The sequence below is a fragment of the Rhinopithecus roxellana genome, chromosome 20 (genome assembly GCF_007565055.1).
Source record: "Rhinopithecus roxellana isolate Shanxi Qingling chromosome 20, ASM756505v1, whole genome shotgun sequence".
In the NCBI taxonomy this organism is placed as follows: Eukaryota; Metazoa; Chordata; class Mammalia; order Primates; family Cercopithecidae; genus Rhinopithecus; species Rhinopithecus roxellana.
The window spans coordinates 69,836,477-69,852,253 of record NC_044568.1 but is presented as its reverse complement, the minus strand read 5'-3'; the positions used below and the strand labels follow the sequence as shown (position 1 = coordinate 69,852,253).

Here is a 15,777-nt window from a genome sequence, read left to right as displayed (position 1 = left end):
GGTGAGGCAGGCAGATCACTTGAGGTTAGGAGTTCGAGACCAGCCTGCCCAACATGTTGAAACCCCATCTCTACTAAAAAACACAAAAATTTAACCAGGCGTGGTGGTGCCTGACTGTAGTCCCAGCTACTCGGGAGGCTAAGGCAGAAGAATTGCTTGAACCCAGGAGGTGGAGGTTGCAGTGAGCCGAGATCATGCCATTGCACTTCAGCCTTGGGCGACAGAGTGAGAGTCCATCTGATACGGTTTGGCTGTGTCCACACCCAGATCTCACCTTGAATTCCCATGTGTTATGGGAGGGACCCGGTAGGAGGTAATTGAACCACGGGGCAGGTCTTTCCCGTGGTGTTCTTGTGATAGTGTATAAGTCTCACAAGATCCATTGGTTTTTAAAAAGGGGAGTTTCCCTGCACAAGCTCTCTTTTGTCTGCCACCATGGGAGACGTGCCTTTTACCTTCCACCTTAATTGTGAGGCCTTCTCAGCCACGTGGAGCTGTTAAGTCCATTAAACCTTTTTTTTTTGGTAAATTGCCCAGTCTCAGGTATGTCTTTGTTAGCCGTGTGAAAATGGACTAGTACATCATCTCAAAAAAAAAAAAAAAAGGAACCAAAGAAGAATTTATTTGGAAGCAAAATATTTGGCATCCAGGGTTTTGATCCATGCATACATTAATAAACCCTTCAGAACAATGAGTTGGGATAATTCACTGTCCCTCATGTCAGTCTCATGGAACTTTGTGCTCTTCTGGGAGTGCTACCAGGGTAGTCTGGAGGCCTCTCAGGCAGAGCAGAGGCTGGTCAGCGAGCAACAGGGCTTGCCATAAAGTGGTTTGTTGATGATTTGTTTCTGGGACCCTGGGAAAAATGTTTTCAGGGTCTGCCTGGAAAGGCTGCTTTTGGAAACTCGTGGATTTCTTCCTGGGTGAATCAGGAAAGTTGTGATTCTGCCGGGCGCGGTGGCTCATGCCTGTAATCCCAGCACTTTGGGAGGCTGAGTCGGGCGGATCATGAGGTCAGGAGATCGAGACCATCCTGGCTAACATGGTAAAACCCTGTCTCTACTAAAAATACAAACAATTAGCCAGGCGTAGTGGCGGGCACCTGCAGTCCCAGCTACTTGGGGGGCTGAGGCAGGAGAATGGCATGAACCCGGGAGGTGGAGCTTGCAGTGAGCCGGGATTACAACACTGCACTCCAGCCTGGGCAACTGAGCGAGACTCCATATCAAAAAAAAAAAGGAAAGTTGTGATCCAAGGGAAAGCATACGGGTTTTAATGATGAACCAGTTTGCTCCTTTGTTTCCTGGCTTTCATTCTTCATGGCATGTACTCAGGGCGGCCACTGGAGAGAGGCATCATTCTGTATGGTATAGAGGCCTTGGGTGGGTGTTTCATCATCTGTAAAATGAGGACAACAATACTGAACTTTCAGCGCCATTGTAAATCAGAATATACGGTACAAGCATTGTAAGGTAGAAGTAAATTAGAACATACAGGAGGGATTATAACTCAGTGTTTAGCATATAGCAGACACTTAGTAAATAATGCATTCACTCTGTTCCATTCTAGAAGCTCCATTGTTGTTTGTACAAAACACCTCTGTTGCAGTGCTTATCAGATCGTCTTGTAATCACATAACTCCTCAAAGGCAGGATGTTGTGTAATCACATATTTCCTTGGTCACCATTTGTACCCAGAATGGGGAAGGAGGAAATGAAAAGAATCCAGTATCTAAGCTCAGCCTCCATTTCACTTGCACTTGCCTTTTATTTATGAAAATATAGTACTTGTCCATGTAAATAATATCTCTGAATGGATACCAGGAAAATGGTAAGATGAGTTAGCTAGAGAACTTGGATACTGAGTTGGAGGGAGGGAAACTTATTTTTCACCAATGTATCCTCTTGTTCTGTTTTAAGATAATTTACCACAGGCTTGCATTACTTATAAAAATGTTTAGTGTCAGAAAACCCCCCAAGTTAAACCAAAACCAAAATATGTTTGCTACATCTGTAACACTCATTATAAAAGATGACATATAAATGATTCAAAAATAGAAAAGGCAATCGAACTTACTGAGAAATGTACATTAAAACAATGAGCTCTTTTTCACTTAGATTGCAGAAAGGTAAAGAATAATACCTGGCCAGGTGTGGTGGCTCATGCCTGTAATCCTAGCACTACGGGAGGCCAAGGTGAGTAGATCATCTGAGCTCAGGAGTTGGAGACCAGCCTGGGCAGCAAGGCAAAACCTTGTCTCTACAAAAAATACAAAAACTAGTGAGGCTTGGTGGCAGGCACCCGTAGTCCCAGCTACTCAGGTGGCTAAGGCAGCTGAATCACTTGAGCCCAGGAGGCAAAAATTGCAATGAGCTGAGACAACACCACTTCACTCCAACCTGGGGGACAGAGCAAGACCCTGTCTCAAGAAAAAAAGAATACTTGGCTGAGCATGGTGGCTCATACCAGTAATCCCAGAATCCCAGCACTTTGGGAGGTGAGGTGATCAGATCACTTGCACCAGGAGTTCGAGACCAGCCTGGGCAACATAGTGAGACTCTGTCTCTAGAAAAAATAAAAAATTAGTTGGGTGTGGTGGTGCATACCTGTAGTCCCAGCTACTGGGGAGGCTGAGGTGGCAGGATCACTTGAGACCAGGAGGTTGACGCTGCAGTATGCCATGATCACGCCGCTGCACTTCCACTTGGATGATAGAGTGAGACCATGTCTCCAAAAAATTAAAAAAGACTAATCCCCTATGTTGGTGAGGCTGTGGGCCATTTGCCCTGCTGTAGTGGGTGTAGAGTTTTCACACTCTTGGCATGAGAATAAATTGGTAAAATGTTCTGGCAGGCAGTCTAGGGTTTGTTTCCAAAGTTAAATGTGGTTAATTAAAAATAATTTTACTTGTGCCTGTAATCATAGCACTTTGGGAGGCTGAGGTGGGCAGATTGCCTGAGCTCAGGTGTTCGAGACCAGCCCGGGCAACATGGTGAAACCCTGTCTCTACTAAAAATACAAAAAATTAACCGGGCCTGGTGGCAGGCGCCTGTAATCCCAGCTACTCGGGAGGCTGAGGCACGAGAATCACTTGAGCCCAGGAGGCAGAAGTGGCAGTGAGCCGAGATCGTGTCACTGCACTCCAGCCTGGGGGGCAGAGCAAGACCCTGTCTGAAAAAAAAAAAAAAAAAAAAAAGAATGCTTGGTTGAGCATGGTGGCTCACACCAGTAATCCCAGCACTTTGGGAGGTAAGGTGATCAGATCACTTGCACTAGGAGTTTGAGACCAGCGTGGGCAACATAGTGAGACTCTGTCTCTACAAAAAATAAAAAATTAGCCAGGTATGGTGGTGTGTGCCTGTAATCCCAGCTACTGGGGAGGCTGAGGTGGCAGGATCACTTGAGACCAGGAGGTCAACGCTGCAGAGAGCCGTAATCATGCCACTGCACTCCAACTTGGGTGATAGAGTGAGACCTTGTCTCAAAACAATTAAAAAAGACTAATCCCTTATGTTGGTGAGGCTGTGGGCCATTTGCCCTGCTGTAGTGGGTGTAGAGTCTTCACACTCTTGGTATGAGAATAAATTGGTAAAATGTTCTGGCAGGCAGTCTAGGGTTTGTTTCCAAAGTTAAATGTGGTTAATTAAAAATAATTTTACTCACGCCTGTAATCTTAGCACTTTGGGAGGCTGAGGTGGGCAAATTGCCTGAGCTCAGGCGTTCGAGACCAGCCTGCGCAACATGGTGAAACCCTGTCTCTACTAAAAATACAAAAAATTAGCTGGGCCTGGTGGCATGCACCTGTAGTCACAGCTACTGGGTAGGCTGGGGCAACAGAATCGCTTGAACCTGGGAGGCGTAGGCTGCATTGAGCCAAGATCCACTGCACTCCATCCTGGGCAACAGAGCGAGACTCTGTCTCCAATAATGAAATAATAATAATGAAAAAACAATTTTTTTGAGACAGAATTTCACTCGTTTCCCAGGCTGGAGTGCAATGGCATGATCTCAGCTCACCACAACCTCCGTCTTCTGAGTTCAAATGATTATTCTGCCTCAGTCTCCCAAGTAGCTGGGATTACAGGCCCACACCACCACGCCTGGCTAATTTTGTATTTTTAGTAGAGACGGGGTTTCTCCATGTTGGTCAGGCTGGTCTTGAACTCCCAACCTCAGATGATCCGCCTGCCTCAGCCTCCCAAAGTGCTGGGATTACAGGTGTGAGTCACTGCACCCAGCCAATAATAATAATTTGAACCAACATTCTAGGAATTTTCCCTAAGGAAATAATCAGAACGTATGCAGATTTGTGTACAAGATTGTAAATTGCAATATTGTTTTTGACCTGAATGTGTAGATTTCAGTGGGGAAACCTGGTCCTCTCCTCCTGCTCCAACCCCAGTCCATCTGCTTACTACCTTTCCCAAATAGAGCTTGAGTAGGGCCATTGGTGGCCAGGATCCAGAACAGGGTATGGGTTTGGGGGAGGTGGTGGTTGGAATCACCTGGGGTTGGATACTGGATTTAGTTCTATAACTCTGTGGGTAAATGAGAGCCTGGGGATTGTGAGGAAGAGGCCTAGGGTGAAAATTAAAATGCCTTAATTTCAGGAGCAGTCTTGGCCTTGGAGATTCATGGGACTTCAGAGAGGAAGGGCAGAAGCTGACCATGTAGATGGTAGGTTGTTGCTCTCCCTGGGCCAGAGGGGCCTGCTTGCCTCCCTGTCTCCAAGGCTGAAAGAGGGTTGTGCAGCTGAGGATATAGGAATTGAGGATACAGGCAAGTGCCATGGCCTGGCAGCTTGGTATGTGACTGTACTACAGGAGCCTGCTGGCTTCCCACCATTGGGAGTGCCTTTAGGTGTCTCTGGCCAGAGGGTGAAAGGAGGCATGAGTAAGTAGGCAAGAGAAAAGCGATAATATGCTGAAAGAGGCCTTAGAGCCAGAGGGAGAAGGAGCAGACAGACTCTCATAAATAGGGGGTTCTGGTGAAACAACTTCTGCAAGAGATTCAATTATAGCAAAACTTTCTGGAACTGAAAAGCTTAAAAAAAAAAAAACTCAGAAGTTTAATAGATAAACTGAAGGAGAGAATGGTCAGCACAAATGGAGTAGCCTGTTAGATCAAGTGGAAGAAACACTCAAACATAGCAAAAAGAGAAAGGAGAGAGAGGAACTAGGAAAGCAAAGAGATGGAGGACCAATCGGCCCTAAAGTCGATGGTGATCAGCCCATTCCTGAGCCATCCCTGTGACCTGTAGATGCCCCTCTGCTTGACTTGCTTAGGCAGGGGTCCTCTGAACTCATCACTGAGCCAAGGGAGAATGGGATGACCTTAATGGGTTAGAACACTTAGTGAACACACTGGAACAAGGGGTAGAGTCTGTGCTACAAACACACAGAGAAAGGGTGGAATTTTTTTAGGGTACAAATAACCTTGAATATCTCCTGTAGTAACACATGGTGCCTAACTGAATGAACTGTTGTGAAGCTAAAAGAGATCTTACATAACATGTTTAACACAATGCCTCACACATAAGCCGTGGAGAAATAGTTATTTTCTCATTTGTGTTTTAAAAGAGTATTTTTTTCTTTTTTGAGACAGAGCGTCGCTCTGTCACCCAGGCTGGCGTGCAATGGTGCAATCTCGGCTCACTGCAACCTCAGCCTTGCGGGTTCAAGCCATTCTCATGTCTCAGACTCCCGAATAGCTAGGATTATAGGCATGTACCACCATGCTCAGCTAATTTTTATTTTATTTTATTATTTTTAGTAGAGACAGGTTTCACTGTGTTGGCCAGGCTGGTCTGCTGGTCTTGAACTCTTGACCTCAAGTGATCCACCCACGTCAGCCTCCCAAAGTGCTGGGATTACAGGCGTGAGCCACTGCGCCCGGCACCGTGTGTTTGGTTTTTCTGTTTTGTTTTGTTTTGTTTTGAGATGGAGTCTTGCTCTGTCCCAGGCTGGAGTGCAGTGGCGCGATCTTGGCTCACTGCAACCTCCATCTCCTGAGTTCAAGCGATTGTCCCACCTCAGCCTCTGGAGCAGCTGGGATTACAGGCATGCACCACCATGCGCAGCTAATTTTTGTATTTTTAGTAGCGACGGGGTTTCACCATGTTAGCCAGGATGGTCTTGATCTCTTGACCTCTGATCCACCCGCCTTGGCCTCCCAAAGTGCTGGGATTACAGGCATGAGCCACGATGCCTGGCCAAGACTCGAATCTTATAACCAGTTCTCTTCAAATTGAATTCTGGAAAGCTCGGAGTTGAAATATACAGCCCAGGCTGGTCGTGGTGGCTCACGTCAGTAATCCCAGTATTTTAGGAGGCTCAGGCGGGCACAACACTTGAGGCCAGGGGTTAAAGACCAGCCTGGGCAACATAATGACATTCCCATCCCTAAAAAAAAAAAAAAAAAAAAAAAAAAAACTTTTTTAATTAGCCAGGCATGATGGTTCACACTGTAGTCTCAGCTACTTGGGAGACTAAGGTGGAGGCCAGGAGTTCAAGGTTGCAGTGAGCCGAGTTGCGCCCCAGCCTGGAAGACAGAGCGAGACCCTTTCTCAACAACAAAAACTTTGCGTTAGATCTTGCATTATAGAACCCCTGCAACCGGAAAGCAGCTGAGGTTGCTTGTTTTAGGCAGGGATAGCCCAAAACTGCCTTCCGCCAGAATCGGACGGCTGAGATGCCAGTGTCGTTGCGGGGTGATGCTGCCCACTGGCCCAAGGTGGTCGGCCGGGAGCCAGCCTCGTGCACCTGCTTCCGGTTTGCCCGGCGCGGCGCTGCAGGCCCTCGCGAGCTTCGGATGCGCCTGCCAGGGCCTGTGCGGGCGGCCACTCGGGAGCCGCGTGACCCCCGACCCGCAAACCGCGCCACCGGCGTCCGCACACGCTAGGCCGGTGGACCCAGGGGTCTGGCCAGCCATGTCTCGGCGACCCCCCGGAGCGCGGGACAGGAAAGGAGCCGGCCCTCGCCAGTGCCCGGCAGACAGAATCCTGGGGCTGGCTTCGCACGGGGCCTGCCCACTCCCAAGATGGCGGCGGCGGCGGCCTCACGGGGCGGGGCCACGTGGAGGCGGTGGCCAATGGGCTTCCGGGCTGCGCTGCCGGCCGGGAGCGGGAGGCGGAAGTGCCGCGGGCTGCAGCCTGCGTCCCGGCTGCGGCCCCTGCCGGTTACATAACTCGTTGCGGGCTCCGCGCGGCCCCACTTCCCGGCTCCTTGCGCCTACAGGATGCGCTGAGCCCTACGAAACCCTCAGCGGCCGCCGGCTCCCGCCACGAGGTGAGGTGGCGGGGGTCAGCCCCCGGGGCTCGGACCTGCGGCGTGGCGCCGAAGGGGGCGGGGTAGGCGGGGAGGCGGCGCTGGGGTCAAGGGGGCCAGCGTCCCCCGGGAACGAGCGCGCCGACACCTCCGGCGCACAGCCCTCCCGGGAGCCGGTTTCGAGGACGGCGGCGGGGAGTGGGCGCTGGCCAGGGACGAGGGGTGAAGAGTTCGCGGCTCTCAATGCTGGGTGGGAGTTGGGCCTTCTGCCTGGGGGTTGCGTCAGTGCCCGACCCCGAGACGAGTGGTCGTGACAATTTGCAACTAGAGGGTGGTCCTCATGGGTACCCTGTGGGGTCTCGCGCGAGGTGAAGAACCAGGCCATTTCAGTCGGTCAGCGATTTGCGCCTTCGACCAGCTCCCGCCTCGCCCGATCCGGGCCTGTTTTGGTACTTGTTGCGCCGATTGGAGTTATTTGCGACTTGTTCGCCCTCCTCTGAACTCCTGAAAGCTGGGGGCCCCGTCTAGGTCTCCCCCTCGTCTTACTCTCCCAGCTTTCTATGTTAAGACAAATTCTTTACGTTCCTGGCCTTTTACAGACCGGCCCTACAGAATCCACACCACCGGCTCCGACTTTCTTCCCCAGATTGGGTACTTCCCAGGGAGTAGAGGGAATCTGTAGCTTTTGTGGTTTGTCCTGCTGGAAAAATCTGGGGGGAAGTGGTGGGCCTTCTCTGGACGACCACCCACAAATCTGTGTGCCCAAGCGGAGACAGGACCCAGGGTCTGGATATCAGGCAAGGGGTACTCTGCAGTAAACGTGGACATTGCCCGTTTTGTGGGTGTGTTTTTACTCTGCCAAGTCCTTGAGCCGTACACTTTTGTGTCGCTCATTTGTCTTGAAAGAAAAGGTTAACAGCCCAACAGAGTAGTTCGCTTTGGTATCTGGTAGGGATCCGGTAGTTAATGGGAGTGCCAGAACCAGAGAGAACATTGCCATTTACAGGTGTTTGCCTTTCACCAGGTCACTGAAGGCATAAAACCCCTAGTTAATGCTTAACTGAGTGAACCATGAAAGTCATGTGACTCCAAAGGTCATCTCTAGAAATGCGGCAGTCCATGTAGCACTGTGATGTAGAAATTCTGATATATGGGTCAGTGTTCACAGGCAGGGAGAGGGGGAGTCTTCAACATCATTGAATTAAAAAGGATCTGGAGCAAAAACAAATAAATATACACATATCAGTCAACTGCTTTAAGCTCGGTTAGAGAAGATGACCTTAAAGACCAGAAGAAACTCGAGGGAGACTGCAGTATAAGTCCCAGTTATCTTTCCAAACAGACATGTTCATCACAGCACTGAAGGCTGGTGTTCATCTGCCGCCTTGTAGGATTTTCTGCATTAATGTGCAGGGCTGCCCTTGGAGAATGGGGCAGGCATGATTGGGCTGTGTTTTGCTGGAGTTTCATCTCACTGAGCTTGCAGACGCACTGGGTGTCTGTGACAGTGGTTTAAACTGAAAGTAGCAAAGTCAAGCCATGGTCTGGTGTCAGCAGGCCAGAATAAAACACACAGACAACTTTTTACGAGGTCTGTGTACATCCTATCTTTAGCCTCTCGTGGTTGTAACTTGAAGTGACTTTGTCGCCCTGTTTGTTTTGACCAGGCCCACTCTGGAACAGTATGGAGAGTATCTTTAGATGTGACTTGTCTGGGTTGCTTAGCAACGGCATGCTTCTGACTAGAATGGAAGAAAGTTCCTGGACGTGAGGAGATTTAAGGGATAAAAGATACACCTAAAAGGAGACCAGGAGGGGTCGTGCCCTGTCATTACTAACCGGGTGCTTGTAACTGGAGACTGGGTGTACCTGTTAGCAGCGGTGGTTAGACCAGGTGGATACAAAATCCAGAATGGTCACATTGCAACCACGGGGAACAGACAGATGCAGAGAAGAGCCTTCTCTGAGTTAGGGCAGTGTATGGCCTTGCTTGCTTCCCTGCCCTCTGAGTTAGGGCAATACATGGCCTTGCTCTGCTGAAATAGCCCAGAAGTCCCCTGTGCTTGGTGACAGCTCTCACCTGAATAGAAAGCTGGCTGCTTATCAGACACTGTTTCCTTAAATGGCAGCTCCTCCACATCTGCGTCATCTCCATTATCTCCCCTATCCATCTCTTTCTGGAAGGAATCCACAAAGCCCTCATGGCTTTTTGTTTGTTTTTGTGTTTTGTTGTTGTTTGGAGATAGAATTTCCAGCCCAGGCTGGAATGCAGTGGCGCAATCTTAGCTACCGCAATCTCCACCTCCCGAGCTCAAGCGATTCTCCTGCCTCAGCCTCCTGAGTAGCTGGGATTGCAGGCATGTGCCACCACGCCTAGCTAATTTTTTTGTATTTTTGGTGGAGACGGGGTTTTGCCATGTTGGCCAGGCTGGTCTTGAACTCCTGACCTCAGGTGATCCGCTGCCTTAGCCTCCCAAAGTTCTGGGATTACAGGCGTGAGAGCCACCACATCCAACCTGCCTTCATGGCTCTTACACCTCTTTTCCTGGTTTGCAGAAAGCAAGGCTGGGGTGTGGACCCTGAATCGAAGCTGGTTCTGCTTATGTCCATGTGAAGTGCTTTCAAGTAAAATGCTGATCTGTAAAAAGATGCTGGAAGTCCAGGGTCTCTTCCTGGCTAAGTTCAAATGCCAAATTTGATTCAGCAGATAGTTGTGAGTGCCTTGAAGTGCAAAATATGATCCAGGGTCAGGACTCCTTCCTTCTATATCATTATTTTGGTATGTATGTATGTATATATGTTTGGAGACGGAGTCTTGCTTTGTTGCCCAGGCTGGTCTCAAATTCCTGGCCTCAAGCCATCCTCCAACCTCAGCTTCCTCAGTCATTGGGGTTACAGGAGTGAGACAGTTTGCCAGGCTCTGTATCATTGTTTTTAGCATGACCTCTGATAGGAGGCTGGCAGGACAGTTCAGGACTTACCTGAAGCCCACATATCTTACACTGCTGATTAAAGAGAGACCTGTGTTTGAAAACCAAACGGGCGTCTAATAGGATTAACATTCTGCTGTGAACACTAAGGCATTTGCATAGTGCTTGTAGGAGTGATAGGAAGGGAGTCTGAACTGGGGGAGCCAGGGCTTTCTGCAGGAAGTGGTTTGGGGTCCTTGTCAACAGTGAATGGTGCTTAATGGAGCCAGAGTGCCCCACTGCGGAGGTGGGCAGAGAGGTGCCAGTCACCCCAAAGTGGCCACAGGTCTAAGCTGAGATGGTCAGATAGAGGGAAGCAAACAAGGGCCACTCCCTAGTCCCACCTTGTCAACAACTTGGACAGGATTCTCAGCCAGGGAGAAGCCATCGCGAGGACTGGCTGTGAGTGCGACGGCTTAGAGATGTTCCAGTGTCTCTTCAAGTTATAAGTGAAATTATTATCCATTTTGCCCTAAAATGGACTCTTAAACCCCCATACACTTAGAATAGCATGTATTTTGTGCTTTGAAGCCAGAAATAAACATTCTAAACGCAGATTTAAAGTTGCAATGAAGAGGAGGTGGTTGTGGACAGACATGCAGAACAAATGTTTGAGAAATGTTCCCTTTGCTTCCACAGAAAGACAAAGGTATTTTCTCATCTTTGACAAACCATGTTAAAAAAATATTCTTGGCCAGGTACAGGGGCTCAGCACTTTGGGAGGCCAAGTGGACGGATCACTTGAGCTCACAAGTTCGAGAGCAGCCTGGGCGACATACCAAAACTCCATCTCTAAAAAAATACAGAAATTAACCAGGCGTGGTGGTGCACACCTGTCATCTCAGCTGCTTGGGAAGCTAAGGTGGGAGAATGGCTTGAACCTGGGAGGTGGAGGTTGCGGTGAGTTGAGATGGTGCCACTGCACTCCAGCCTGAGTGATAGAGCCAGACCTTATATCCCCCCCCCAAAAAAAAAACCTTTCAGTATTCTTTTTTGTGGTGTAGTTATTGTTATTAAAAAGCAGATAGTGTTTCTCTTTTTTTGTTTAGTGTATTCCTGAAATAGGGTCGATTTGGCCAGCAAAGTATTGACATTGGGACCCATCTTGAAAATACCTATTGAAGAAAGCAAATTGCATTTTATAAAATAGTAGGTGGGTAATTTTCCCTTAGGTACCAAAAAGCATTCTTTTCTGGAAAATGTTAATGCAACAATATTTCCCTCATTCCCTTGGCGTTCATGGGTGTTCTATTGAATGCTTTTCCAAACTTACTTCTTTCTAGAATATAGCTTGTTCTGACTCCTGTTGTAAACTGTTCAGAGATTATTCTTTCTATAGTCTGTTACATTCAGAATGTCTTGCTAGTCTGCCACTTGCTGCCCTTCTCTTTCTACTTAGTTTCAGATTGCTTTGCATCTCCTGTGGCCTCCCATTTTTAACCTTTTCATTGATATGTATACACACAGAAAAGTGCACTGCGTGACGAGTTGACATGGCGTGAACATAACCTGTACACCCCCAACGCCAGAAGACACATGGGCCCCTTACCAGGCAAGCCCTTCTCCTATTAAGAAAGCCCTTTTCTTGTTGGAAGCACAAGAAACCACTAATAGTAATTATACTAGGGATGGGGCGCGTACAGGATTCTGAATTTTTGCTTTGTGTTGCACATGAATTCTTACTTTACTATGAACATGGGTTACTTTGACAAATTTAAAACAAAGGCTTGGCCAGGCGCGGTGGCTCAAGCCTGTAATCCCAGCACTTTGGGAGGCTGAGACGGGTGGATCACAAGGTCAGGAGATCAAGACCACCCTGGCTAACATGGTGAAACCCCGTCTCTACTAAAAAATACAAAAAACTAGCCGGGCGAGGTGGCGGCGCCTGTAGTCCCAGCTACTTGGGAGGCTGAGGCAGGAGAATGGCGTGAACCCGGGAGGCAGAGCTTGCAGTGAGCTGAGATCCGGCCACAGCACTCCAGCCTAGGTGACAGAGTGAGACTCCATATCAAAAATAAAAATAAAAATAAAAAATAAGGCAGGCCGGGCGCGGTGGCTCAAGCCTGTAATCCCAGCACTTTGGGAGGCCAAGACGGGCGGATCACCAGGTCAGGAGATCGAGACCATCCTGGCTAACACGGTGAAACCCCGTCTCTACTAAAAAAAATACAAAAAAAAACTAGCTGGGCGAGGTGGCGGGTGCCTGTAGTCCCAGCTACTCGGGAGGCTGAGGCAGGAGAATGGCGTGAACTCGGGAGGCGGAGCTTGCAGTGAGCTGAGATCCGGCCACTGCACTCCAGCCTGGGCAACAGAGCTAGACTCTGTCTCAAAAAAAATAAAAAATAAAAATAAAAAATAAAGCAAAGGCTTGAAAGGACTCCCCTTTCTCAAGAAAAGGAAAATGCATTAAAAAAATTTTTTTTGAAATGGTTGTCTTAAAATTTCTAAATATTTTTTAAAATTAGATTTTATATAGCCATGCAAATTGTTCTTCAGTGGTTACGTAGGAATACTTTAAAGTATTTTTGCAAAGCTGCTTGGCCTCCCTGTCCACAGCCGCCTCTTTGTTTCTTTGCGACTTTGACTCTGTGTTTAGAACGTTTATTTCCGGGATGAGTGCATAAAATGCCATGTTACTCCAAGGCACAGAGTTTCAGAGTCAGCGCTGAGTCTATTTTAGGGCACAATGGGTAATTCTACTCATAATTTGAAAACACACTATTAAATACACAAGTTGCTGCTAACTAAAAACAGCCTGTGAGATTATTTTAATATAAAAATGCAAGCTGAGGCTGGGCACAGTGGCTTACACCTGTAATCCTAGCACTTTGGGAGGCCAAGGTGGGTGGATTTCTTGAACTAAGGAGTTGGAGACCAACCTGGCCAACGTGGTGAAACCCTGTCTCTACAAAAAATGCAAAAATTACCCGGGTGTAGTAGCTCAGTGTCTGTACTGTCAGCTACTTAGGGGGCTGAGGTAGGAGGATTACTTGCACCCAGGAGGTGGAGATTGCAGTGAGCCAAGATCGTTCCACTGCACTCCAGCCTGAGCGACAGAGTGAGACCTTGTTTTTTTTTTTTTTTGTAAATGCAAGCTGGCCTGGATGCGGTGGCTGAGACCTGTAATCCCAGCTACTTGGGAGGCTGAGGTCGGAGGATCCTTTGAGCCCAGGAGTTGGAGACCAGCCTGGACAACATAGGGAGACCCAGTCTCTACTTTAAAAAAAAAAAAAAAAAAAGAAATTCAACCTAGACTTGGTGGCATGTGCCTGTAATCCTAGCTCTTTGGGAGGCTGAGGTTGAAGAATCCCTTGAACCCTGAAGTTCGAGACCAGCTGGGGCAACATAATAAGATCCTGTGTCTTAGAAGAAAAAATGCGTATATATGTTCATAATTTTCACATACAACATGTTCACTTTTTTCTGATAATAAAAACAACCCAAGGTTATTGCAAAAAAAGATCCAATAATACAGAAACAAATGATACAGAATGGAACCGTCTGCCGCAATTGCTGAGGCAGATTCAGGCAGAAATTTAGATTACCTTTTTTTTTTTTTTTTTTTTTTGAGACGGAGTCTCGCTCTGTCGCCCAGGCTGGAGTGCAGTGGTGAAGTCTCGGCTCACTGCAATCTCCACCTCCCGGGTTCAAACGATTCTCCTGCCTCAGCCTCCCGAGTAGCTGGGACTACAGCCACCACGCCCTGCTAATTTTTGCATTTTTAGTAGAGACGGGGTTTTACCATGTTGGCCAGGCTAGTCTCGAACTCCTGACCTCAAATGATCTGCCTGCCTCGGCCTCCCAGAGTGCTGGGATTACAGGCACGAGCCACCATGCCTGACTAATTTTTGTATTTTTAGTAGAGATAGGGTTTCACCATGTTGGCCACGCTGGTCTCCAACTCAAGCTCAAGTGATCCACCCACCTCAGGCTCTCAAAGTGCTGGGATTACAGGCGTGAGCCACCACGCCCAGCTAGATTACTTTTAAATTATCATTTTAGTCATAAAAGTTAGTCAGATGGTAGTTCATACCAATACCAAATTTGACCGACTTTTATATTTGATAGTTGCTTGATTCCAGAGGATCTTAAGTGCAAACCCAGAGAAGCAGAGAGTAAAAAGCAAAAAGGCAACAAAACCCAGCAGATGGTGATGGAAAGTGAAGAAGCCAGGGAGGGGCAAGCGGGCATAGAAGGTGCTCTGAAACCCGACCCTCTCTTGCTGGGCTTTTTCCTTTTAAACTGAGGAGCTGCCATGTCCATCTCGCCTGCTGCTTCCTAGACAGTACAGAGGGTTTCCTGTAGCCTTAAGTTCTCTGTCCGAGAACAGACAAGTTCTTGGTTGAGTCTTAGACAGGGTCCAGTCTTGGGTGTTAGTCAAGAATGCTATTCAAGTAAACACGTTTTACTATCATTTGATTCCCATCTGCCCCCAAACCTAGTATTTTTACAGGTAGTTTTGTTGTTGTTTTGTTTTTAAACCAAACAGGGTGACCCACTCACTCAATCTGAGTTAGGAAGTTTATTCCAGGCACAGCCTATCAGGCAGTTGCCTGCCAAGATCCCAGCTGAAAGCATCACCGGGACAAAGGTACTGCTCTGGCCGCCACCCTGTTGGCTCCATCCATCCCACACCTCAGTTGTCTCGAGCTGCTCTTTGAATGGGAATGTGAGATCTGGGAGCAGACGCTCATCTGCACCCCCATTTTCTATTCCAGAAAAAGGAAACTTGTCCGAAGCAAGAGGGAGGCAGCCACGGGGCCCCGTCTTGGCACCACATCTGGTCCCCTGTTTAGCGTTCTGTCCTTCTCTTGGGTCATGTTCTTGTCTCTGTTCTTCATCGTCCCCTCTTCGTCCTTGTCATCTCTGCTTCTGATACTGACCCAGTGGGGCCACAAAAGGTGAGCGCCCTTCCTGCTGCCCCCACCGCCCGCCACAATCCAGCCCCGGCCTAAGAGCAGGGAAGGTGCTGTCCCCCAGGCTGCAGACGGAGGTTAGTACAGCAACCTCAGACGGCTTGTGTGTCTTGGGTGCAGTTTCGAGGAGGATGCAGAGGGATGGATCCCTGCCTTCTTCCGTGTGACCCCTGTGGTCGGGGAGCATCCCTGCTCAGCCCGGGGGTGGCTCTTTTCGTGTTTGCCGTGAGATTCCTCTAGCAAAAGCAGTGGGTTTTGTGAGTATTTAGGTAATGGTGCCAGAAAGCACCACGACACCCTGGAACGTCCCCCCATATAATCAGAGAGTCTGACTCTGCTCACTGCTGAGACCCTGATACCCAGGATAGGGCCTGAATTTTCAGTGCAATTTCGATAAATTAACGACTAAATGGATTCTCAGTTTGAAACGCAAGGCGTGACAGAACGTTCCACCCAGGGAAGATTGAGTTGGACCCGGGACCTTGCCAGAACACCTGTGGCTGTTGCTGTTGTTAACTGAGGTGTAATTAACATGCAGCCAAATGCATAGCTTCACCCGGCAGATCCATGCATTTTGACAACTGCAAAACGAGACAGCACATTGCCATCGAGCTTCTCAGCTCCCCC

General features: G+C 48.5%; 1 protein-coding gene across 7 annotated transcripts in view; it reads left to right on the top strand.

Moving 5' to 3' along the window:
- The window catches only part of NAA60 (N(alpha)-acetyltransferase 60, NatF catalytic subunit), a 42,859-nt gene that overhangs the window by 5,863 nt on the left and 21,219 nt on the right, over window positions 1-15,777 (top strand). The window contains exon 1 of one of the 7 annotated variants that reach the window (XM_010376046.2): window positions 7,089-7,286. The exons of 5 other annotated variants lie outside the window; for them this stretch is intronic. The gene's annotated coding sequence lies outside the window, so the exon portion shown is untranslated. Of the gene's footprint in view, window positions 1-7,088; window positions 7,287-15,777 lie in introns of those variants that run through there. One more of the 7 variants, XM_030924722.1, reaches the window with a different exon arrangement.